This window comes from Pseudorca crassidens, chromosome 5 (assembly GCF_039906515.1).
Source record: "Pseudorca crassidens isolate mPseCra1 chromosome 5, mPseCra1.hap1, whole genome shotgun sequence".
Classification (NCBI taxonomy): Eukaryota; Metazoa; Chordata; class Mammalia; order Artiodactyla; family Delphinidae; genus Pseudorca; species Pseudorca crassidens.
The window spans coordinates 13,065,443-13,092,371 of record NC_090300.1 but is presented as its reverse complement, the minus strand read 5'-3'; the positions used below and the strand labels follow the sequence as shown (position 1 = coordinate 13,092,371).

Here is a 26,929-nt window from a genome sequence, read left to right as displayed (position 1 = left end):
TTCCTCTTGAAAGGAAGAGCATTCTTTAAAAAGGCAGAGAAACCCCTGCATGTGAAGGCCAAGCATGCTTTAAGATGCAGGTTCTGTCAGAATCAGTGGGAGAGACAGAAGTGCCATGCCTGCCTTGGTGAGGTGGTGACCCTCACCCGGTGGGAGCTTGTGGGACAGTCCAGGAAAGCTGACGCTCTAACTCAGCCTGAAGTCCCTAGAGGTCAACCAGACCACCAGGAAGGAAACCCAGATGTGGACAAGCACAAGGACAATCTGAAATCTGTGAGGATGAACTGAAATCCATGTCTATTTCTCACTAACTCCAACCTGGGGGAGACTTGGGTGTCCCGTGAGGGAATCTGGTGTCCTGCTCTGACAGCAGCCGGAGGAGCTGAAGGAAGACGTGCCCCAGGCAGGTCAGTGACAATGGCCAGCACCTTGCTTTGATGTTTGTGGGTTAAAAAAAAATCTATGTGCTGCTTCCCGTCTGCCTTTCAAACATCATGGAGAATTGTTTCTTATGGCAAACGCAAGCCTGAAATTTTAGAGGGAAAGGAATGCTGGGAAATGTAGTTCCAGCTTTACTGAGTCAATGAAATTGACGAGATCCCACAATACTGCTTCCTAGAGAGCTCAGAATATTTGTCGCCTTTTGATTCTTTCTCTCCCACCGCATTTGCACTGGATCATCCATCAGTTCTGTTTATCCTTCTTTCATAGTTGCTCCTATCCCCTCATTTCTGCCACTGCTGTAGGTTGTGTTGGGACTATTCCCCTGGATTTGAGCTCTCCTCTCTTTAATTCCTATCCTGTGACTAAGCACCCAACCTGTACCCCACTTTCAGTGGCTGTCCCTTGTCATGTTCCTCCATTGCCTGAATCCCTGCTTTGTTAACCTGCTTTTCCACTCAGAACCCCAAAGCCAGGGGACACCGTGATTTTCCTAGACTTCCCAGGGACTTGTATGTTCTCTGAACCTCATTGCCCAGCTCCAACCTGGATTTTCTCTCCCTGAGAGAGGACTATACACTCCCATCTTGTTGAAATAAGGTGTGGCTTTGTGACTTGCTTCTACCAAGAAGATGATAGAGGGAGGGGAGTTGTTGAACAGGGTACCCTGCACTGGTAACCAGTCCCAGGGGAGGACTCTCAACACTTCTGCCCACTGCATCTTGGTATCAGCATCACCAAAGAAAACACAATGAAGTCAAGCACTGAATGGAACAACGCTTACTTACACAGAGAAGAGACACAACGAGATCAGCTTCAATAGTGGGCACTTGTCCCCCATGGCTGAGGTCTCTCCCACAGCCAACACGAAGAAACCCGACCCTTCCCCACGGAGGAATGAAATAGCAGTTGGCCAGGTGCCATTTAAGCAGAACAAAAAAGCAGCATTGAGCCTGAAACAAGGAAAGATATTCCCACCCAAGGTGATGAGCTCAGCATAAGTAGTGTGGGTTCTTTATCTCTTGGTAAGGAAGTGATCCAGGTCCAAGACCCATTGTTAGGTGGTCCAGTGGGTGTTGAAAGACTGTGTGAGATTTCCTTTCCCAACAGTAGCGATGTTTGACGTCGACATCTATGAGCAGAAGATTCAAGACCCGTCAAGAGGTTCACCATGTTCTCGGTTATCTTTGCCACACCACCGCCAGTGTTCTGGATAGCGGCTGCTCCGTCTGCCTGGGTCACAGAATGAAGACAACATGCAGCAGAACACAGCTGACCCACAATGGACATGAAATGTGCGTAACCTTTGTCAATTAATCCACTGAGTTGGGGGAGTGGGCAAATTCAAGAGCTTTGCCTGCAATGGACAGAACTTGGGGATGGATTGGATGTGACGTAGAGAGGGGTGTCAAGTGTGACTTCCAAGTCATGGCTTGCAAAGCTGGAGTGATTCACTATGATCGCAGGCATTACAGAGGGTGCAGGACTTTGATAATCAATAGTGTTGAATTGCTGAAAGCCATGCAATTATAGAAGCAGATGATCCGGGAACTCTGAGTAAACATTTGCATGAGCCACACCAAGGAGACCTGAGAGCCTGAAAATGCCACACACCCAATGCAAGGCAGTGGACCAAATGCAGGAAATGGGAAGAGGCTAAGACAGGCAGGCAAAGCTGGATCCTGGATAGGTATGGTGTAAGGCAGCTGTGTTGATCCAAGCAGGTCATTAGATATGAATGAATGAGAGAACAAATTCTACTCATTGCCATACAAACAGACTTTGGCTGTTCTGTCTTCCCCATATTTATTCAAAACACATTTATACCCTACCAGGAATACTTTCTCCCCAGTCCAAATTGGATTTCACATCTAAGACTTTTCATGTCTAAGACCACTTTCTCATAACCTTACTTTTGGTTTCAAGGTTTGCAGGATTCGCTGGCAAAATAACCACTCTGTACTCAGTTAAACAAGAATTTAGAGAGAGTTTATTGAATTAACAAAGATTACAGTACACTAATTAAGAAAAGAATAGTATAACTAAGAAAGAATAGTAAAGACAGGTTTATACATCACCAAACTGGGGAAGCACCTACATCCAGATCCAAGCAGTGCTGGGAAGTCCCTTGAAGAGCAATCTGGAGTCCCAGTTGGGAAGGTCCTGGTGGTGTGTCCACCCCATGGGTGAGACTTCAGTTTGTCACTTGAAGGAGCCCAGCTTTTAGCACCAGGCCGCAGGCTAATGACAATCAGTCTGCGTGCAAGTTTGCAGCCCTGGTTATTGTCATAAATGCCTTGGTCTTAACTCGTAAGTCTTGGAATGTTCTTGATCCCCTGGGGCTGTCCAGACCCTCAAGGGTCAAGAAGTCCCGTGACTTACTCTTTATCTTATCCAGTAGTTTACACTGTGTACTGGTGCCACCCCTGCTGGCCTGGGTGTAGCTCAGCAGTTTGGAATGCAGCCAGCTTTCACATCATTGTCCAGTCAGAGAGAGGCCTGGAGCTGCCTCTGAAGCCTGAACAAGACTACTTCACTAGCTTTCCCAACACTTGACTACATTGACAATAGGATTTTACAATTTAACAAGCACTCTCCTAAAGTTTGGCGCTTCGAACTAAACTTCCTTGTGTCCTGCTTGTGTCTGGAGAGTGAGGGAGGGCTAACAATAAGTTGACAAATTTTCCTGCTGCATGTATGTCAGCAAGCATGCCCTATAGTGGTACTAGTGCTGGGGTGAGATATGGCCCCAAATGCAGAGGTCAAAGTACCTTTGGTTTATGATAATGTCAGGAATTTACTTTTGTTTCCTCCAACCCCAACTTTTCATTATGAAAAATTTCAAACATAAAGGAAGATTGAAAAAAAATCTCAAAGATGATACCAACAGATGGAGAGATATACCATGTTCTTGGGCTGGAAGAATCAATATCGTAAAAATGACTATACTACTCAAAGTAATCTACAGATTCAATGCAATCCCTATCAAATTACCAATAGAATTTTTCACAGAATTAAAACAAAAAATTTTACAGTTTGTATGGAAACACATAAAACCCCTGAATAACAAAAGCAATCTTGAGAAAGAAAAACAAAGCTGGAGGAATCAGGCTTCCTGACTTCAGACTATACTACAAAGCTACAGTAATCAGAACAGTATGATACAGGCACAAAAACAGAAATATAGATCAATGGAACAGGATAGAAAGTCCAGAGATAAATCCCTGCACCTATGGTCACCTAATCTATGACAAAGAAGGCAAGGATATACAATGGAGAAAAGACAGTCTCTTCAATAAGTGGTACTGGGAAAACTGGACAGCTACATGTAAAAGAATGAAACTAGAACATTCTCTGACATCATACACAAAAATAAACTCAAAATGGATTAAAGACCTAAATGTAAGACTGGATACTATAAAACTCTTAGAGGAAAACATAGGCAGAACATTCTCTGATATAAATCACAGCAAGATCTTTTTTGATCCACTTCCTAGAGTAATGAAAATAAAAACCAAAATAAACAAATGGGACCTAATTAAACTTAAAAGCTTTTGCACAGCAAAGGAAACCATAAACAAAATGAAAAGAGAACCTACCAAATGGGAGAAAATATTTGAAAACAAAGTGATCAACAAGGGATTAAGCTCCAAAATTTACATGCAGCTCCTGCAGCTCAATATCAAAAACACAAACAACCCAATCAAAAAAATGGGCAGAAAACCTAAATAGACATTTCCCCAAAGAAGACATACAGATAGCCAAGAGGCACATGAAAAGATGCTCAGTATCACTAATTATTAGAGAAATGCAAATCAAAACTACAATGAGGTATCACCTTATACTGGTTAGAATGGGCATCATCAGAAAATCTACAAACAATAACTGCTGGAGAGGGTGTGGAGAAAAGGAAACCCTCTTGCACTGTTGGTGGGAATGTAAATTGATACAGCCACTATGGAGAACAGTATGGAGGTTCCTTAAAAAACTAAAAGTAGAATTACCATACGACCCAGCAATCCCACTACTGGGCATATACCCAGAGAAAACCATAACGCAAAAAGACACATGCGGGTCTTCTGTGGTGGCACAGTGGTTAAGAATCTGCCTGCCAATGCAGGGGACATGGGTTCAAGCCCTGGTCTGGGAAGATCCCACATGCCATGGAGCAACTAAGTTTGTGCGCCACAACTACTGAGCCTGCACTCTAGAGCCCACGAGCCACAACAACTAAGCCCGTGTGCCACAACTACTGAAGACCACATGCCTAGAGCCCGTGCTCCGCAACTAGAGAAGCCACCACAATGAGAAGCCTGCTCACTGCAACAAAGAGTAATCCTGCTTGCCACAACTAGGGAAAGCCCACGCGCAGCAACAAAGACCCAATGTAGCCAAAATAACTAAACAAAATTAAAAAAAAAAGACACATGCACCCCAATGTTCATTGCAGCACTATTTACAAGAGCCAGGTCATGGAAGCAACTTAAATGTCCATCAAGAGATGAATGGATAAAGAAGATGTGGTACATATATACAGTGGAATATTACTCAGCCATAAAAAGGAATGAAATTGGGTCATTTGTAGAGACGTGGATGGACTTGGAGACTGTCATACAGAGTGAAGTGAGTCAGAAAGAGAAAAACAAATATCGTATATTAACGCATATATGCGGAATCTAGAAAAATGGTACAGATGAACCAGTTTGCAGGGCAGAAATAGAGACACAGATGTAGAATACAAACGTATGGACACCAAGGGGGGGAAAGGGTGAGGTGGGATGAGTTGGGAGACTGGGATTGACATATTATACACTAACATGTATAAAATAGATAACTAATGAGAACCATGCTGTACAGCACAGGGAACTCCACTTCGCTGTACGGTAGAAACTAACACAACATTGTAAAACAACTATACCCCAATTTAAAAAAAATGGGTAGAAGATCTGAACAGATATTTCTCCAAAGAAGACATACAGATGGCCAAGAGGCACATGAAAATACGCTCAACATCACTAATTATTAGAGAAATGCAAATCAAAACTACAATGAGATTTCACGCTGTTCAGAATGGACATCATCAGAAAATCTACAAACAATAAATGCTGGAGAGGGTGTGGAGAAAAGGGAACCCTCCTACACTGTTGGTAGGAATATAAATTGATACAACCACTATGGAGAACAGTATGGAGGTTCCTTAAAAAACTAAAAATAGAGCTACCATATGATCCAGCAATCCCACTCCTGGGCATATATCTGGAGAAAACCATAATCCAAAAAGGTACATGTACCCCAATGTTCATTGCAGCTCTATTTACAATAGCCAGGGCATGGAAGCAACCTAAATGTCTATCGATGGAGGAACGGATAAAGAAGATGTGGTACATATATACAATGGAATGTTCCTCAGCCATAAAAAAGAATGAAATAATGCCATTTGCAGTGACATGGATGGACCTAGAGATTGTCATACTGAGTGAAGTAAGTCAGACAGAGAAAGACAAACATCATATGATATCACTTATATGTGGAATCTAAAAAAATGGTACAAATGAACTTATTTACAAAACAGAAACGGACTCACAGACATAGAAAACAAACTTATGGTTACCAAGAGGGAAGAGGGAGAAGGATAAATTGGGAGATTTAGATTGACATATACACACCACTATATATAAAATAGATAACTAATAAGAACCTACTGTATAGCACAGGGAACTCCACTCAATACTCTGTAATGACCTATATGGGAATAGAATATAAAAGAGAGTGGATATATGTATATGTATAACTGATTCACTTTGCTGTATAGCAGAAACTAACACAACATTGTAAATCAACTATAGTCCAATAAAAATTAAAAAATACAACAAAAAAGGGAAGAAAAAAGAATAAAACATCTTAATGAACGTCTGAATACCTACCATTTAGATTAGACATTTGTTAACATTTTACCATCTTTGCTTTATCTTCTCTATTTTCTGATCCATTTGGAAGTAAGTTACAGACGTCAAGCATTCCATCTTAAATAATTCAGGTACATATCTTAAAAGTAGGTGCATTCTCCTACATAATGATTATACTATTAGCAGTACTTCCCTACTATCAGTTAATATCCAGGACATATTCAAATTATCCAATTACCTCCCAAACTGTCTTTTATAGCTGTATTTTTTCTAAAGCCAAGATCTAACCCATTTGGCTATTAAGTGAGTCTGACTCTTAAAGAAAAATAGGAATTATTGAATAAAAAATATATAAAAAGCCCAAAATAGAGAGTAGTGGGTGTAAAAACACAGGGGATGGTTAAAGGGAACAGCAGAGCAATATCCTATGACCAAACAGCCAACAGAATTTGTGGGAAATGATTTTAAAGGAGCATGAAGAACCAGACCATGAACAATTTTGAATATTATTACTCCAAGAAGCTTTGAATTCATTCTTCTGTTGGGGTGGGTTTTACCATCCTATAAAATTTGACAATGTCAGGACTGAATACTCAGCCGTAGAAGAATCTCGCTAGCAAGATATTCGTTAGTACTGGTCTCCTTTCTACCTAAATCCTTCCACTACAGCATCTTAAAGAATTGGATACTTAAAGCAGTCCTCTTCAATGTTTGACTTATAGCTGACCACGTCCAAGTCTTTTTCACCTAGGGGGTTTCGTTTATTCTCAAAGGGACAGCATATTTTTCCTTTAAAGGACTGACGTGCCTCCTCAAAGGTTACCCAGTTGGTCCTAGGCAAAGGAAGGCCACAGGGGAACTTGACCCCTCTCCCTACTTTCTGGAAGCCTGTCACAGGGGATTTCATCACAGACCCTCTAGGGCTGGAACCTATGTTGTCCTGGTCATTTATAAGGATGAGGCTTTGCCTTTTCTGATGAAAATGTGGAAGTTCATTGTACCAGTTATAATTAGCTTACTATTGATGTGAAAACCACATGTAATTCAGCATTTTTCCCCTTTATTTCTAGCTGAGGACTCAAAGGCCAAGAGAGGTTAAACTACTTCTCTGGGGTCACAGTGCAAGACAGTGGGGAATAATCACCTTCAGTGGACATGGCTATGTGCCAGTTACTGAGTTCTGTGATCTACAGAGCATGTCTCCCTGGCAGGATTACCTGATCAACTCACATGGTATCAGATGTGCAGGGAGCTGTAGTTACTTTAATTCTCTGTACCTGCTTTGACTTTTCTCATGGTCCCCCAGCCCTTGGAGAGCTATGACCACGCTCACTTGTCAATGGCTATTGGCGAGTCTTTTTCAGTTTTACTTCTCTTAGTTTAATCATTTAGGAGAGTTGAAGTACAGCCTCTGATGATGATTCTTTCAGGTAAAAGTTCAGCCTCTTGTTCTTCTCTCAAAAATGGCTTCTGGGTGTTTGGGGGAGGGCAGAGAAAAGGGATCCTTGTATCCACACTCCCTTAGGTTGGGTTTTCCAGAAGTAGACCTAGAGATGAGGATTCTTTAAAGAAATGCTCCCAAGGAGTGCCTGGGAGGGAGTCCTCAGGGGGCTTCTAGCATGCTGGTAACAGCTCGATCTAGAGAGCTGTTTCATTGGTGCGTCATCGTTAGAAAATTTGTCAAGTTGTATGTGTATTAGTGTACATTTATGTATGTATGCTACATTAAAAAATTCCAAGAGCTGGGGAGGGATAAATTAGGAGTTTGAGATTAACAGATACACACTGCTGTATATAAAAAGATAAACAACAAGGACCTAAAATAAGAAAAAAAAATTCCATCTATATATTTTTCTGGATATGGATATAGGAGCAACCAATTTACAAATATTGGGTATATGGGTCCTATGGATAAAGTTTATGGAAATAGGAGCAACCAACTTTTCTTTACCATTTTGTGCTAACAATAGTATCTTTAAAAAAAATAGCTTTATTAACACATAGTCCATGTACCATAAAATTCACTCTTTTTTTTTTTACATATTTATTGGAGTATAATTGCTTTACAAAATTCACTCTTAAAACGTACAATTCAGCAGTTTTTAGTATATTCACAGAGTTGTTTAACCATTACCATTATTTAGTCTCATAACATTTTCATCACCCTGCCCCCCCAAAGAAACCCTATACCATTAGCAGTCACTCCCCGTATACTCCTGCCCTATCCTGGCAACCACTAATCGACTTTGTATCTCTGTGGATTTGCCTATTTTTGACAGGTCATATAAATAAAGTCATACAATGTGTCATTTGTGACAGGCATCTTTCACTTAGGATACTGTTTTCAAGGTTCATCCATGTACTATGTCAGTATATCATTCCTTTCTATTACCAAATAATATTCCATTGTGTGGATATGCTATATTGCGTTTATTGATTCATCAGTTGATGGACATTTGGGTTGTTTCTGTTTTTTGGTTATTATGAATAATGCTACTGTGAGCATTCATGTTCAAGCTTTTATGTGGACATATGTTTTTAGAGCTATTTCTATTTAACCAAATAGAAACTTAAACACTTGCACATTATACAACAGTCTTTCAATTTACCTTCTAGATTAAAGAAGAAGTCAATACAGTAATAGAATATTTAGAACTACGACTCATATTCACATCGTATTAAAACTCAGAGTGTTACATCAAAAGTGCACTCAGAGGAAATTTCATACACTTAAATGTTATCACACTGAAAAGAAGAAAAATGAGTGAATTATGCATTCACCTCAGGAAACTCAAAAATAACAAGAGGAACAGTAACAAACAGGAGGAACCAGTAAAAAATAGGAGGAAGAGCCAGCCAAGTAATGGTGTAATTTCAGGCAAAGGCAGGTAGACGGTAGTCTCAACCTGGTCCTGCAGGGAACTCTGAGGTCTTAAGTGCTTTCCCAAAGTAGTCCCCACTTGAGGACTTAAGGTGAAGAGATTGGGCTTTCTTATTCCCTCCATAGTCATTCCAGTAGCCTGAAGAAGAGTTCATCTCTTCATCTCCAAAGAAGAGTCTCAAGTACAGGCATTGGAGGCAAAAGCACACTGGAAGGGGTGGGGGTGGGGGGCTGTTAGGAGACACCAGAGAATCTGGGCAGAGCATTGACAGTGTCCACCTCATGGTGTCTTCTGGCTTTCCTGGTCTTTGTAGAATTGTCCTCTGTCTACATGGTCACATCTTACCACATGGGCCAAGAGAACAGACTGGATTACGTAAGCTGCTAGAGGTGGCAGCTCGTATAACTGAGAGTACAGTTAACTGGCTTGGCCAGGACCTGGGAGTCTTCCCATGTGACCGTGCCTTGTTTAACCCGTGCACCTATATGCACGGCTATGCACTCAGACCTGCCACGCTTCACACTGGCACACCCTCCCCTGTTCATGGCTTAGGCAGTTTACCGCAGGGTCTTGGCTCTGAGGTGACCTTGTTCTTTCCCACTGTGAGTCCCAGAAAGCCCCTGGGCTCTCATCTCACATACCTTTCTATCTCCCCTTGGGGGCATGGGAGAACTTTCAAGTTCTGTCCACACCTAACTTGGATTCAAGAAAGCTAAACCCTGGCTCTTACTCTGCCTAACCCTGCTCTTGTTTGACCTGAAGGGGCCTGTCCCTGAAGCTGGAGTCTGGGCAGCCTGGGAGGCAATGTCTTCCTGTGCCTTAAAATTGAGTTTGTGAAAATCCCCTCTGGTCCTGTCACTTTGTCCAGCTCTCAAAACCCGTGCCATTTTCAGAGAAGCGCATCTCCTTCCTCTTTCGTTTCTCTCTTCTCGAAATCCTATGAGAAGTAGCACATGTTGGGCTTTTCACTTTCTAGGTATCACATCCTCCTTACCTAGGGCAGCAGGCCCTGTGGCCTTGGCCAAAGGTGGATGGGTTACTCAGCCTCACTATGGAAGATGAGTCAGCTCCTCTTGATAAATTAAAGCTGGAGATAAGGGAATTCAGAAGTTCCTTTTCTTTTTTTAATTTTTTTTAAAAATTATTTATTTATTTTTACTTTTGGCTGCCTTGGGTCTTTGCTGCTGCGTGGGCTTTTCTCTAGTTGCAGCGAGCGGGGGCTACTCTTCGTTGCGGTTCGCAGGCTTCTCATTGGGTGGCTTCTCTTGTTGCAGAGCACGGGCTCTAGGCACGTGGGCTTCAGTAGTTGTGGCACTCGGGCTCAGTAGTTGTGGTTCTTGGGCTCTAGAGCGCAGGCTCAGTAGTTGTGGCACCCGGGGCTTAGTTGCTCCGTGGCATGTGGGATCTTCCCAGACCAGGGCTCGAACCCGCGTCCCCTGCACCGGCAGGCAGATTCTTAACCACTGGGCCACCAGGGAAATCCAAAAATTCCTTTTCTTTTGACAGAACTTTGCTTTTCAGTCTTGCTATGCATTTGAAAATTCTATTTTCCAAGTCAGAGGCTAAACTATAACTTTCTTTCTCTTTGCATTCTTGTTTAGCAGTCCTAATTCCCCCCAAGGCAGATGGATGCTTCAAGCTGCCTAGAGAGACCTGTCTCTAGAAGAAAGGTGGGGGGGGGTTGGGGGGTCAGGGGAAAAACATTAATGCTATTATTAGAGCCGTACAATTCTGACCCAATATTCCGACTTACAACTTGAAGGTTGGTATCAGGCTGTAGATTCTATCTAATCATCCAAATTGGTTAGGAGACAAAATCCCTGAAGCCAATATCTGCTACTATTGAAACAGAGAAGGACCCTGTGGGGCTCCTGGGCACTGAAGCCTTTTTGTCCCAGTTTCTTGTAGGCAAGACTCCAGCCTCCATGACCTTCCCTGAGGGCAGATTTGAACAGTTGCTAATCAAGGGAGGAGCAGCCAGGAAACCACCTGAGGCGAGATTAAAGGGACCAGAGAAGCTCATCAAGATTAGGAGATCTTGCACATGCCCTAATCTTATCAGCAACCCCACCCTTGAGCTATTGTTATAAAACCCCTCATCAAATCCTCCCAGGTTGGGACACATAGTTTTCTTTCCAGGCAGGAGCCTGCTGTGTCCCCCTTTGCCTGGCAAAGCAATAAAGCTATTCTTTTCTACTTCACCCAAAACTCTGTCACTGAGATTCGATTCACACTGGTGCAGAGAGGCCGAGCTTTCAGCATCACTGTTGGCCTGTCATCAACACAAGTACAATCTCCACCTCAATATTCCACTCAGTGTGTGGCACCCAAAATTGTAGAAAGCTGTAAATGATCACAAAAATGATCATTCCTTGCAGTAGACCACTATTTTTTACAATTGACTATAATTTTAAGAAAATGGCGTAACCTCCTAGTTCGTGGGTTCTTTAGTCCCCAACCCAAATGGCCTTTTATGGGTTTTTCCTTTTGCCTCAGACTCCACTAGGGCTCTGCATGGTACTGTTACTTGTCCAGTCTTTATTTAAAATTTTGATATTTTGTTCATCATAGATATTTTTGCATTAATTTTTGACCTTTAAAAATTATACATTAAAATATTACATATCTTGATTACTGAGGTTTTCTTTTGGTTAAAACAAAATTTTATTCTTTTTCTTTAATTGAAATATAGTTGATGTACAATGTTGTGTTAATTTCTGTTGTACAGCAAAGTGATTTAGTTATTCATATACATATATTCTTTCTTATATTCTTTTCCATTATGGTTTATCACAGGATATTGAATATATACCCTGTGCTATACAGTAGGACCTTGTTTATCCATCCTATATATAATAGCTTGTGTCTGCTAACCCCAAATTTCCAATCCATCCTTTCCTTACTGATTACTGAGTTTTTTGATACCCCCTTAAATTCTGCACCTGGGGCAAGTGCCTTTCTTGCTTCACTCTCTTGTCCTTGAGATCCAACTCCACACAGCCTTTTCTCATGTCACTAAATGGATTCAAAATTTTCTTTATATTCTAATGAACTTACTGCTAGAATAATCTATGTACATGTCTTATTACCCATCTTCCTCCCTCAGTTGTAAGCCACTGGAGTCTAAAATCCTGTTTTGATTCACCTTTGCATCCTTTTAACAACTGCTAAAGTACCTTGTACAATAAAGTTTTATTTAAGGAGTAAAGCACATTCTGTTTCCTAAGGAGGGAAAATGTAAAATACATTTTAGAAAAATGTATATCAGAATGGTCAGTTGTTTTTTTTTTTTTTTGAAGCAAGTGTGCTTTTAGGTCATCTTGGAAATTTACTTAATATTGAATGCCTTATTTTTGTATGATGCAATATAAGTGAATTATTACTGTATTACACTCAGTTTCTGTCCCCTTAGCATGTCATGACTAAGTAGTTAGAAAGGTGGTAGAGAAATACACTGAAGAGAAGAGGGATAAAAATCTAGAATTAAATGTTTTCCCTTTGTAGGCTACCAAAAGGATAATCCACATGCAGATACCCAGGAGTTGATTGTACAATTTATCTTTAAGCAGTTTGATGCAGTGTTGCCATAGGACATGACACAGTAATTTATTTCTAAAATGTTAGATTCCGTTAGTATTTTCAGATCAAACTTTGTTTTCTTCTTGACATAATTGATTACTGCTTTCATTGGGATTTATTTTAAAGTAATTCTGAACTGAAAAACTGCAAGGAAAGTAAAAACTGCACATTTCTCTATTAGGGCAGCTGTGTCTAGAACAGCACAGCAAGATGCTTTTTTTTTTTTTTTTTAGCTATTTGATTTCTCTATCTCTTTATTGCTCTAATCATTGTAGAAAGGACTCCAAGTCACACATCAGTCTTTTGAATGAATATTATGGGCCACATAGGTTGAAAACATTCCACCATCAGCAGTAGTGATTGAGTACATGAAACACAGAGATTTGAGGGTACGGTGAATGAATTGTGCCTTTTTAGATGCTTTACTTCCACTATACAGTCAAGTCCTTTCTGGCATTTCCCCACATCCATCAGTTAGCTATTGCTGTATAACAAAAATCCCCAAATTTTCATAGCTTAAACCAATAATCATTTATTATTTCTTATGAATTTATAGATTGACAGGGAGGTTCTGCTGACCTGGAATAGGCTTGGCTAGTCTTGGGTAGGCTCCCTCATGGGTCTATGGCCAGCTGGTGTGTCAGCTGGGGGCCAGGTGGTCTAGAACTGGCCAGGATGGGAGCTTACATTGCTCTGTAGCAGGCAAGCCTGGGCTTGTTACCATGGCAGTGGTGTGGGTCCAAGAGGAAGAGAGCAAAAACATGCAACTCCCTCTTCGAATTTAGGTCCAGTACTCTCATACTGTTGTCTCAGCTTCAGTCTATGGCCAAAGAAAGACATAAGCCCATCTGAGAATCTCTGGAATGAGCTACAAAGTCACATCACATGAGGCATGGATCCAGGGAAGGGAATAATTAGGGTGAGCCCTTTTTAGAATCAATCTACCATACAGTGTGAGATGGTCTCTTGACTTATTCTCTAAAATATTTGAGATAGATTTCAGAATATATACAGTTATGCAAAAAATTTTAACATGATAAATAAAAATGTAAGATTAGGGTTAGGGTTAGCAGAATTCTAAGATGATTCCCAAGATTCCTGCCCCTTGGTATACATGTGATCTATAATCTTCTCCCCTTGAGTTTGGGCAGGATCTGTGGATACAATGGGATAGTTACTCCCTTAAGTTACATCAGATGGCCGAAGTGATAGCATGGCCACTTCCATGACTATGTGACGTTGTGTAAGACTATCTTTGCAGACTGGAGAGGTTCTCCTGCTGGCTTTGAAGAAGTAAGCTGTGATGCTGTGAGAGGGCTGGGAGAGGGCCATGTGACAAGGAACCGTGAGGGCCTCCATGGAGCTGAGAATGGCCCCTGGTTGACGGCCAGCAAGGGAGTGGGGACCTCAGTCCTACATCTGCACAAAACTAAATTCTGCAAACAACTATGTGATCTTGAGTTCCAGAAAGGAATGCAGTCCAACCATCACCTACACTGCAGCTTTGTGAGACCCTAAGCAGAAGAATCAGCTAAGCTCTGCCCGACTCCTGACCCATAGAAGCAGAGATAATAAACGCATGTTGTTTTAAGCCACTAACCTTGTGGTAATTTGGTATGCAGTGGTAGAGAACTCATACATCAGGGGGAAAATCCAACTAAGACTTTAAGATCCAGACATTTGGAAAATGAGAACAAAGTTTTGTAGACACCACAGATAGGGGTTTTGGAGAGTTATTAAGTTGAAACACAAATTTAATTATGAGATTCTTGGAGGCCAAAATCAAAGGGAAAATATAATCTTTACTATTGCATTCACTTTTGTGTGAAGCATGTCATTCCTCTTTCAGACTTGAAAGACATGAGCATTCCAAATGTGAATGGGATATTCACAGTTCACAATTCATTCAACAATTCACAATTGTTACCAATCAGTATCAATCCTTGGGTAGTAATATCAGAAAGTTGCAGCTGATGTGTGGGATTTAGAGATATGTGAGATATCAAGACCAAAGGACGATTCAATTTAAGGGGTACTCCACAATTGTTGCTGGGTTAGAAAGTCAGATGGGATTGTCTAAAAAGCGCTGGTATTCAAGTGCAACTGTAGCAGATGAGATTTCTCCAAGACAGAAGCAGCAGCTCCCCAGTGGAAAATCTCTCACATCTCCCAGGATGAGCACAGTGAGGGAGGGGCCAGCTTTAGCACCTCCTACCTCTGCCACCAACCTTGCCATCCACAAGACCCAACTGATGAGGAGTCATGGATCGATCTGGGCTGGAGGGTGAGCCGGGCTGAAGAGGCAGCTAGAAGAATCACTCAGTAATCTTGGTTTGAGATGGAGGTATTCTGGACTAGCAATGTGGTGATGGGGACAGAAGTGGGTGGTTTGGAGAGAATTTAAGGTGTGTCTGATTAATAGAAACACCAAATGGGGGTATCCAGAGATGTAGAAGGAAAACTACAAGAGAGGAATGTCACAGAAACCAAGGAGGAAGTCATTTCAGAAGAGAGTGGTCAGCCACTTCGGGTGCTACAGGGAGATAAATTAAGATAACTGGGAAGTTTTCATCACATGTGTCAGTTCAGGGGTGATCTGAGATGTTTAGTAATGAAAGGGGAGAAAATGGGATCCAGAATCCAGGTGGAAGACTCACCTTGGATAGGAGGGACAAATTTTCCTACCAATGAGTGAGAAAAAGAGGCAAGGAAGCTGCTTTCCTTCCCCCCAGAGGAGAAGGGTAGGAAAGGGAATTTAATGTAGTTCCTACTGGATTTTTTCCACTTTCTCTGTCAAGCAGGAAGAGAGTGGCACTGAGGGTAAGTGAGGACATTCCTTGACCTGGCCACTGCACATGAGAGGCAAAGATGGCCATCACAAATTGAGGCACTTCCTGGAATTCCCTGGTGGTCCAGTGGTTAGGACTCGGCGCTTTCATTGCTGGGGCCAGGTTCGATCCCTGGTTGGGGAACTAAGATCCTGCAAGCTGCGTGGATTGGCCAAAAAAAGAGAGGAATTTCTGGTCAATGGTAAGGATCAACTGTGGATGCAGAACATGGTGTTTTCTGTATCTCCTCACTCACCATTAGTTGAGGGCTGCTTACAGGGCACTTAGCACTACTGAATGCCCTGTGAACTCTGGCTGAGTCTGCTCCACAGACATACAAAGTCATCAGAGATAGAGGTGTAGGTATCCTTGGTAAGCAACCATTGGGGGATGGAGGTAGATGCTGAGGTGGATGGGTGGGGCACTGACAGGTGTATGATAGCCATACAGAGGAGAAAATATCCAAGTTTGGAGACAAAAAGGAAAGGCTAAGTGAGAGTCCCAGCAGAGAAGTGGTCGATGTGGTGTGATGGAGCATGGGATCTAGTCTGGATAAGGAAGGAAATAAAATTAGGAAGGGGTTGAGAGATTCTACAGAGGGGGAGACAAGGAGAGCTCTGTGGACCCGGATCTCTTAAGGAGAGCAGAGCAGGTATAATGAGTAGAGAAATAACCAGGTGGGAAAAACTTGCACATTGGAGTTGAACATTTTACAGATGGTCCAGTTATGCATCCATGACAAGACCACAGCATGTGTCACAGGAGCCGGTTGCTGAAATACAGAAGATGCACATCCTAGAAACTAAAGAGGTCAAGGGCCTGTGAAGCAGAGATACTGAATGATATTTCTTGGGCAGTGCAAGATTTGGACTGTGAACAGGCACCAATATTTTGATGATTGTGAGGGAAAGACTAGGGCATAGATCGTCTGAAAGCTCCAAGAGGGCAGGGATAACATCTCTCATCTTTACCACTATATCCCAGTGCCTACCACAGTGTCTTGCAAATTACCTCCACTCCCTCAATTATTGGCTTCAAACAACGATCAACATTTATCAGCTCCCAGTTTCTGTGAATTAGATATTGAAGAGCAGCTTAGCTGGGTGCTTCTAGTTCAAGGTCTCTCATGAGGTTGCAGTCAAGATGCTGGCTGGTGCTGTGGTCATTTGAAGTCTTTTTTTAAAAAATGATATGAATGCATATTTATTGACAAGGAACACTACTATGATTATTATTAAGATATAAAATCAAGATGCACATAGAGTTACCATATGACACAGCAATTCCACTCCAAGGTATATACCCAAGCGAAGTGAAAACATATGTCCACATAAAAACTTGTCCACATGTGTTCACAGCACCATTATTCATAATAGCAAATGTCCATTGACTGGTGAATAAACAAAATATGGTATGTCAACACAGTGGAATATTATTCAGCCATAACAAGGGATGATGTACTGGTACATGCGACAACATAGATGAATCTTTATAAACATTATACTAAGTAAAAGAAGCCAGTCACAAAAGACCACATATTGTATGATGCTACTTATATAAAATGTCCAGAATAGGTAATTCCAGAGATAGAAAGTAGACGTAGACTGATGGTTGCTTAGGACTGAGTGGAGGAAACTGTTGATGAGTATGGGCTTCTTTTTTGGGAAGATCAAAGTGCTCTGGAATCAGATAGTGGTGAGAGTTGCACAAGTCTGTGAATATACTAATAACCATTGAAGTATACACTTTAATAGGGTGATTTTCCCAATGCCATTTTTTTTTTACAGAAATAGAAAAATCTATCCTAACATTAATCTGGAACCTCAAGGGACCCCAAGTAGTCAAAACACTCTTGAAAAAGAAGAATGAAGTTGGAGATCTCACACTTCCTGATTTCAAAATTTACTATGAAGCTACAGTAATCAAAATAGTGTGGTACTGGCATAAAGACAGACATATAGGCCAATGCAATAGAATAGAAAGCCCATAAATAAATTCTTATATATATGATCAAATGATCTGTCCAAGCGTTCCAAGACCATTCAGTGGGGAAAGGACAGTCTTTTCAACAAATGGTGTTGGAAAAACTGGATATCCACATGCAAAAGAATGAAGTTGGTTCCTTATCTTATACCATATACAGAAATTAAAACAGATTAAAGACCCAAATGTAAGACCCCAAGCCATGAAAATCCTAGAAGAAAACAGGGGAAAAGCTTCATGACATTGGATTTGGCAATGATTTATTAGTATGACATCAAAAGCACAGGCAGTAAAACCAAAAATACACAAGCGGAACTATATCAAACTTAAAAACTTCTGCTCATCAAAGGATACTATCAGTAGAGTGAAAAGGTGACACATGGAATGGGAGAAAGTATTTGAAAATCCTATATCTGATAAGGGGTTAATATCTAGAACATATAAAAAACCCCTACAACTCAACAATAGAAAAACAAATAACCTGATTTTAAAAGGGGCAAAGGATTTGAATAGACATTTCTCCAAAGATGATTCAAATGGCCAACAAGCATAAGAAAAGTGCTCAACATCACTAATAATTAGAGAAATGCAAATCAAAACCACAGTAAGTATACTCAATACATATTGTAATAACCTATAATGGAAAAGAATCTGAAAAAGAATATATATATTCTTTGAATCACTGAATCACTTTGCTGTACACTTGAAACTAACAACATTGTAAATTAACTATACTTCAATAAAACAAACAAACAAACAAAATACAGTGAGATATCACTTCACACCATTGGAATAGCCACTATCAAAAGAATAGAAATTAACAAGTGTTGGCAAGGATGTGGAGAAATTGGAACCCTTCAGCACTGTTGGTGGGAGTGTGAAATGGTACAACCACTATGGAGAACAGTATGGAGGTTCCTTAAAAATTAAAAATAGAACTACCATATGATCCTGCAATCCCACTTCTGGGTATATGCCCAAAAGAACTAAAAGAGGGTCTCGAAGAGATATTTCCACACACATGTACATAGCATCACTGTTCACAATAGCCAAGAGATGGAAGCGACCCAATGTCCACTGATGAATGGATAAACAAAATGTGGTATATACATAAAATGGAATATTATTCAGTCCTAAAACTTAGAGAACCTGTCACATGTTACAACATGGATGAAGCTTGAGGACATTATGTTAAGTGATATAAGCCAGTCACGAAAGACACTGTATGGTTCCATTTATATGAGATATCTAAAGTGGTGAAATTCATAGAGACAGAAACAGAATGGTGGTTGCCAGGCCTAGGGGAATGGGGAGATGAACTTTATTTATTTATTTATTTCCTTACTTATTTTTGGCTGCATTGGGTCTTCGTTGCTGCATGCAGGCTTTTCTCTAGTTGCAGTGAGCGGGGATTAGTCTTTGTTGTGGTGCATGGGCTTTTCATTGAGGTGACTTCTCTTGTTGCGGAGCATGGGCTCTAGGCACACGGGCTTCAGTAGTTGTGGCACGCGGGTTCAGTAGTTGTGGCTCTCAGGCTCTAGAGCGCAGGCTCAGTAGTTGTGGCCCACAGGCTTAGTTGCTCTGCGGCATGTGGGATCTTCCTCGATCAGGGCTCGAACCCGTGTCCCCTGCATTGGCAGGCTGATTCTTAACCACTGTGCCACCAGGGAAGCCCTGGGGAGATGCAGTTTAATGGGTTTAGTTTCAGTTTAGCAAGACAAAAAGTTCTGGAGATCTGTTGCACAGTAGTGTGAATATATGTAACACTACTGAACTGTATGCTTAAACTGGTTAACATAGTTAAAAAGAAAAAAGGGTGGATTTTAGGATATGTGCGTTATATCTCAAAAAAAGTTATATGAAAAAATTTTAAAGCAAGTTGCAAAACTGTTTGTTAAAAATGTGTATATAGAACAGAAATAAAATGTAAGAATCTATTGAAAATGTTAACAGTGGTTGGATTACATGTGGAAATCTATATTTTTCTGCACTTTCAGACTTTTCTTCTGGTGATAATGTATTATCTTAATATATAAAAAACAAAGCACTTCCTCTGTTTAGGGGTCAAAACAAGAAAGGTGATACTTGAGCTGGAGTGTTTGTAGTCACAGGAGATGGCGATTCACTAACTTTTGGCTCACGTGGGGATGTGGCTGACCCTTGCGACTCCTAGCTGGCTGGCCGGTCTGGAGACAAAGCATCACTGCTGTCTTTGTCAAATGATAAATTGCCGTGAGTTTGAGGACAGTCGTCCTTCCCAATGCCTATAATTACCTCCTTAACACTGGAGTCTACAGGAAGGTTGTTTTTCTCTACCAGCTCCACAGGACCAGGTCTTTGAGCAATCTTTTCATTCAGATCATCAGCTAGTCGAGCTCTTTTCAACTTCATCCGAGAAGCCTGCAAGGATGGCTCTGCAAACGTTCTTTCTAAAATGGGCATCCTGACAAGTTCAGAACCATTGGGTCCGCTCCAGATCTTGTGCTTCAAAGAGTTTATGGTTCTGGCCCCTTCCAAGTCTTTTACTTGCTCCTGGAGTGCCGCTGGGCTCTTCGGAGGTGGCATGATGCCCTGGTCCATTAGCTGTCCTCTTTGTTGCAGCCTCGGCTGGAGCATAATCTTCCTTTTGTTCCGAGGGGGCAGGTGCTGACTGGAGAGCAAGGAGAGCCCCTGCAATTCGTGGGCAATGGCTTCACTTTGAGGACTTGGAGAAAGATGGGTTAAAAGGTCCCACTTCATCCTCGGTGTCTAGTGTCCCTGTGTGACCCATGGTGTTCCAGCCTCTGGCAGCAGAGGCTACGAGACACCTCTTAAATGTGGCCTGTTGAAGAGACTCAGTAAAAATATTTAATTATTTTACTGTCTTACACTCTCTTTCTTAGCACCTTAGCACCTAGTCGAGCTCTTTTCAACTCCATCCGAGTAGCCTGCAAGGATGGCTCTGGGAGGAAGCTCCCAGGCCACCTCCTCCCCGCGCACTGCCGCCCGCAATCTCGCGAGACCGTCACTTGCAGTCTTGACTGAGGTTAGAGGATCCACTTCCGAGGTGTCTTCCCTCATTTGGCTGACATGTTGGTGTTGGTTGTTGGCAGAAGTCCTCAGCTCCTTGCTACGTGGCCGTGTGTTGAAGTACAGGACACAGGAGTAAAAATTAAGTGTGCAACTTTAAAAATAGGGGGTTCCGTTTGGAGCATTTCATTTGAAGGTGCCTCAGGGACAACTTTAGGGATTTCGAAGGGCAGTTAGATATACGAGTCTGGTGATCAGAGGCAACGATGGAACGGAAATGAAGATTTAGTAGTCATCAATACATAGGCAGTAACTCAGACCATGGAGTGAATGAGACGGCTTAACAGGAAAACATCAGAGGAGGGAGTTTTGGAAGAGGCAGGGGAGATGCTGGGATCATGGGAGAATCCACAGCCTCAATTTGAGAAGGTTGTCAAGGAGACACTGTTCCTGGAGAAGGGTCACATGCAGTCATGGCCAGCAGTTCCAGGGAACATAGAGATACAAGCACCAAGGCAAGTACGGGAAGCCAGGTGAACTGGGGGAGGAGGAATGAGGCAGTAGAAGCACATGAGGGCACGAGAGAGGAGGATTTCTGAGGATGACAGAGATGAGGGTCACGGATGGAAATACCCAAAGGGTATAGAACTTGGGTTATCTGTTTTTCTGTGTTTTCCCTTGTTAGGATATCACTGCTGGCTCACTCTAGGAGTTGGCTCTGTAGCAGGTGGCTGTCCTGGGTTTTTAGGGCACAGGGCCTAGCAGGATGAAAATAGGAGAAACTGAAGACAGAGATTGATTTTTCAACGTGGTTGAGTGGCAGGTGATGTTGGTGTCCTATATGACAGGAGCTATATCTCCCCCTTAGCAGGTTCTTAACTGACGCCGGATCCTCATACCTGAAGCCATGGACACTGCATGAGAAGCCACTATAACACCTGAACCCAGGATCAGAACTCTTCCCACCTCAGCTTGCTACCATCATCTTTGTCCCTTGTCACATATGAGCTGACTCTTATTACCAGCTTGCAGAAATCCATTCCCAGGCTTTGTTTTGCCTTGGAATTCTTGCCCAGACGGTTGGGGCTAGGACACTCCCTTGAAGACTCTCAAACTTTGATGGAATTAACAGCCATGATGATTTGGAGGCCGGAATTATCTCCTGGTAAATCTATCAGCTAGATTGCTTAGAGCTGGAACTGGGATGAAGAGCCCTACATGGGAGAACATAGCCTGTAGAGATCAAGCCCAAAAGCCAAATCCAGAGGATCAGAGACCAGGATCCATGAATGTGGTTCTGCAGATCCAGGATCACAGTGAGAAGAGACCAGAAACAATAATTAATAATAACCATAGGAATTCCCTGGTGGTCCAGTGGTTAGGACTCTGTGCTTCCACTGCAGGGGGCATGGCTTCAATACCTGGTTGGGGAACTAGGATCCCACATGCCATGTGGTGTGGTCAAAAAAAAAAAAAGGTAACTGTAATCAACATTTTTGAGAGCTCACCCTGTGCCAGATGCTGTGCTAAGCTGCCCTACTGATCCTGTTTCATTTTCACAGGAATGTTTTGAGGCAGGTCTTATTGTCATCCTCACCTTATGGATAAGGAAACTGAGGCTTAGGGAGTTTAAGCAATTGGCTCATGATATACAGCTGGCAAGTAGCAGCGTGAGGTTGAAACCAATGCATTCTCACCCAGAGCCTGCATTTCCATCCATGATGCTATCCCCTGAGCTGTGGCTGAGAATCCTATTGGGATTCCCTATTGGGGCTCTTCTTCACCAACTAGCAGCTTTGATGCAGATCTTGGCTGAGGTCTTGGTGTGTGTGAGAGGCTTCATGACATTTGTTCTGTTTCCACTGTCTTGGTTTGTGGTTCCAAATAGAATTTAAGGGAAAAGCCAGTTCTGCAGGGATGGTTCTGGGAGGGTGTATCTGTTAAGAAGATATTGAGCTTAGTGGGGCAGAAACCCAACTTTAACCCATATTTTATTATATTCCAAGGATGCAGGGGATTTTCTGGAGCCCAAAGATAGGCATGTGGCTGAGATTCAGGAACCAATGGAAACAGCCCTTGAAAACTATCAGGATAGTATCTAAGAATCTTACCTCTATATTTCAGGCTCTCTGTCTGTCTGTCTCCGTTTCTGTCTCTATGTCTGTCTCTCTCCCTCTCTCTCTCCCTTTGTCTATCTATTTATCTTTCTTTTTCTCTATCTCTCCAGACATATTTTTTTCAACCTCTCTAGTTGTAGAATGGGAACCATGCCCTTGATCCCTGATGGTTCTGGAACTTTACATCAGTCTCAAAGTGTGGTCCCCAGACTAGCAGCATTAGCCTCACCTGTGAAATCATTAGAATGTAAAATCTCAGGCCCTATAGAATCAGAAACTCTGGGTGGGGCCCAGCAGTCTGTTTTAACAAGCCCTCCAGGTGATTCTAATGCATGTCTAGTTTGAGAACCACTGGTTTCTATCTTACAGCATCAGCCATCTGGAGAGAGACTGACCCATTTGCACCCCCAGAGTCAACATTTTCAGCAAAGGGTTATGGACACAGCTTGAGTCTTGGGTCCACCTCTGCACTGATTAGCTGCAGCCTGAGAGCTGCGTCATGCTGTAACCTTACTCATCCCACTGCAAAACACCTGGACAGACGTGGAGGTGGGATCAGTTGAGAAAATAGGCAGTCTGGAAAAGAAGTTGGGTGTAGGAGGAATGCTACATGGACAAAACAAGAGGAATTATGAGATCTCAGAACCTGAGAGTACTTACTGGCTTACTGGCTGGGCAAAGCCATGACAGGAGAGGACAGGGAAGTTAATGAAACCCAAGTGCCTGCCAGCCCAGGGGCAGCCTGTGGAACCAAGGTCCATACTGTTACTGAACTTGGGTTTGACTGCTCATCCCTCAAGAATCCAATACTAAGAGACAAGTGTGGGGTAGAAGGAAAGATAGCTTTACTGAGGAAGCCAGCAATCCCGGGGAGAAGGTGGACTCATGTCCCAAAGAACCAACTCCCCATTGCCGATCTGGGGACAAGAGTTTTTAAAGTGGGACTTCTGTGGTGCACAGGCGGGGGTGGGGATGGGGGCTACATGCAGAACAGCACAGGAAGCTCTGACAGTCGTCTTGAAAGTGATCATGCCGTGGTCTGATCAGCAGCATCTTGATTGTTTTACGTACAGTTCATCTTCAATTCCAGGGTCAGTTTGTTCCCATTTCCTTGAGGCCAGTTCTCAGAACTGTGTAAGATGGAGTAGTTTATGTCATGGCTACAGTATGGTCATCAGGTCATTAACTTCTTCCACCTGATAGGGGTTTCAGTATCTGCAAAACAGCTCACAGGATAGGGCTCAGGATATTATCTATAGCCCTTGAGGAGGGACTAAAGGTCTTTGACTTTGTTTAATGGCTAAAGTATTATTATTTTGTCTTGTTTTACTGCTTTCCTTTGCTTCTGCATTTTTTTTCCTCTGATTAAATTTATTATTTGGCTAAAGTTTTTCTACAGACAAGAGGCAGTCACAGAGGACATGGTGTTGGTGGGCGCTCTGTCCCAGGAAGGCCCCATAGGGTGCTGCTCTGTTACAGTACTTCTTCAGGGTCATGACCATTGGCCAGGGTCATGTGCAGAGCATTAAACTTGATACTGACTTATTTCTTGTCACCTTGTGTTCCTTTTCCCTGAGCAGTTCCCACCCAGCTTATCACCTGTTTTAGGTCCTGGAGGTTGTATTAATTACAGCAGCAGTTCGAAAAGTCCAGTCCCTGGGCCCTTAAGGGTCTCTCAGACTCTTTCAGGCATTCCACAGGTCAGACTGTTTTCATAATAACACTAAGATTTTATTTGTCCTTTTCACTGTATTGCCATTTGCACTGATGGTGAAACTGCTGGTACCTCAGCACAAATCAAGGTTGTGATACCAAAATTCTAGTAACGATTGTATTCTTCACTACCAGGCCCTCACAGTATATATTTTTTTAAAAAGTCAGTTTCACTTACGAATGTCTTTGATAAAGAAGTAGAAATTTTATTAGACTAATTAATAAAACAAAATTAATTTAATCAAATTTCAACCCTTGAGTGCATGTCTTTTTAATGTTCTGGGGGACAAACTGGGAAGTGTATGTAAACTACTTTTTCACATCCTGAACTGTGAGGGTTGTCTGAAGACAAAGTGCTTGCTTGAGCTGTGAGATGAATTAGCCTCTTTTTTGCAGAAAACCATTTTTACTTGAAAGAATGACTGATAGACAAGCTATAGTGGTTGGCAGATATTTCCTTAAGACTGTATTAAGGAAGCCTGTCACTTCAAGGAAAACAACTGACAGTATTTGTTGCCAATGATAGCATTTGAGCTTTCAAGTGAAAATTATAATTGTGGAAGACTTGTATCCACCACCATGAGCTTGACAGCTTCCCAATACTTAAAAACTTTTTTTGATGAGATTTGTGGTGAATTTAACCAGTGTGATTTTTGCATATTGTCTAACGATGCATCAACATTTGGAAGATCTGCATAACTCAATGAACCAATATTCTCAAAATGACCAATTCATGAGACAGAATTGCACATGGGTAAGAGAGCCTTTCAAAGTGCAAGACAGACCAATGGATTTTAATGCAACAGGGTATGAAAGTTTATTTGTATGTTTTCAGATTTTACGTTACAACTAACTTTTAAGAAACTACCACTTGTCAAGTTTTAGTATAATATCAATAAGAAATACCCTGGATTATCTCAAATGGCTATTAAAATACCCCTCCCATTCCCAACTACATATCTGTGTGAAGTTGAATATTCTTCATATACTTCAATCAAAACAACAAAGCAAAACATATTGAATGCAGAATAAAATATGAGGATCCAGCTGTCTTCTATTAAACCAGAAACTAATGAGATTTTCACAAATGTAAAACAATACCTATTCTTCTCACGAATTTTTTTTTTTTGTTTTGGAAAATACAGCTATCTTTCATAAAAATGCTATTGATATTAACTTGTAATGGTTTTGTTATTGTTAAATGAATGAGAAGATAAAAATTTCTCAGTTTTAATTTCTAATGTGGTAAATATTGATACATATAACCCCTATAAAAGTTTTTTGAGGTCCTCAACAATTTTCAAGATTGTAAAGGGGTCTGAAGACCAAAACGTTTGAGAACTAGTGAGCTGGAGTACAGCTCAGCTATCATAACTGAGAGCCATATACAGAAAAAAGAATGGCAAAGTGGTTCAAACAATATAGAAATTCCTCTCTTTTTAAGTAACAGTCCAGACATCAATAGGGAGGGAGTCCAGAGCAAGTGGTGACTTTGTTCCATGGGTCATGCAGGGTCAGTCCTTCTGTCTTCTTGCTCCAATATCCTCTAATCTGGGGTCTATGGATAGAATTTAGGATGTCTATGAACTTGAGTTAAAAAACCTCTAACAGAGATATAGTGTTTCCTTCAATTATAGGCAACAACCCATAGTGATGTTAGCCAGACTGGTGACTTTGTCACCAATGGAAGGCACATGTATTATCAAATCACATTATAGTTACTGCAATTATCTCAAATTACCATTTCTATGCATCATTTTAAAACCATGTTAGTCATTGGACCCCCTCCCTTGTTAAATCTTGTTATGTAATATATCAATAAAGAAATACACAGAGTAAGGTATCATACATTAAAAAAATTTTTATAACTGTATTTCATTATGATTGGTTTCCTTCATAATTCTTATAATTTCAGTATGAGTGATTTCCTTTATAATCCTTTTTTTTTTTTTTTTTTTTTTTGCAGTACACGGGCCTCTCACTGTTGTGGCCTCTCCCGTTGCGGAGCACAGGCTCCGGACGCGCAGGCTCAGCGGCCATGGCTCACGGGCCCAGCCTCTCCGCGGCATGTGGGATCTTCCTGGACCGGGGCATGAACCCGTGTCCCCTGCATCGGCAGGCAGACTCTCAACCACTGTGCCACCAGGGAAGCCCTGTAATCCTTTGTATCTTTATGTATTTAAAACATCATTCTGTTAAGGTCTCAGGGGGTTCACCAGCATGCCAAATCAGTCCATGATACAAAATGGACAAGAAGTCCTGTTCTAGGATCATGGTTGAAGAAGGAAAGAGAGTAGAGGGAAAAAGCCCTTCTGATGAAGTGCACCCAGCACTTGCTGCTCACATGCCATTGTTGGGAACTTAGTTATGGGGCCACATCTAGCTGGGAAATGTAGTTTCAACATGGAAGGTAATGTGTCTTGCTAAAACTTGAGGATGAGTGAGTGGGGGTTAAATTATCAAGGGAATAT

General features: G+C 41.7%; 1 long non-coding RNA gene and 1 pseudogene across 2 annotated transcripts; one reads left to right on the top strand and one right to left on the bottom strand.

Annotated features, from left to right (window-relative positions):
- LOC137224362 (uncharacterized) lies at nt 1–24,286 on the top strand. 2 transcript variants are annotated; one of them, XR_010943313.1, is made up of 3 exons: nt 1–407; nt 1,552–1,736; nt 21,500–24,286. It is a non-coding gene; the product is annotated as an uncharacterized lncRNA (long non-coding RNA). The 2 variants fall into 2 exon arrangements; XR_010943314.1 differs by having other exon boundaries at nt 21,497–24,286.
- LOC137225373 (myocardin-related transcription factor B pseudogene) lies at nt 19,684–20,389 on the bottom strand (annotated as a pseudogene).
- Nucleotides 24,287–26,929: the final 2,643 nt, after the last annotated feature.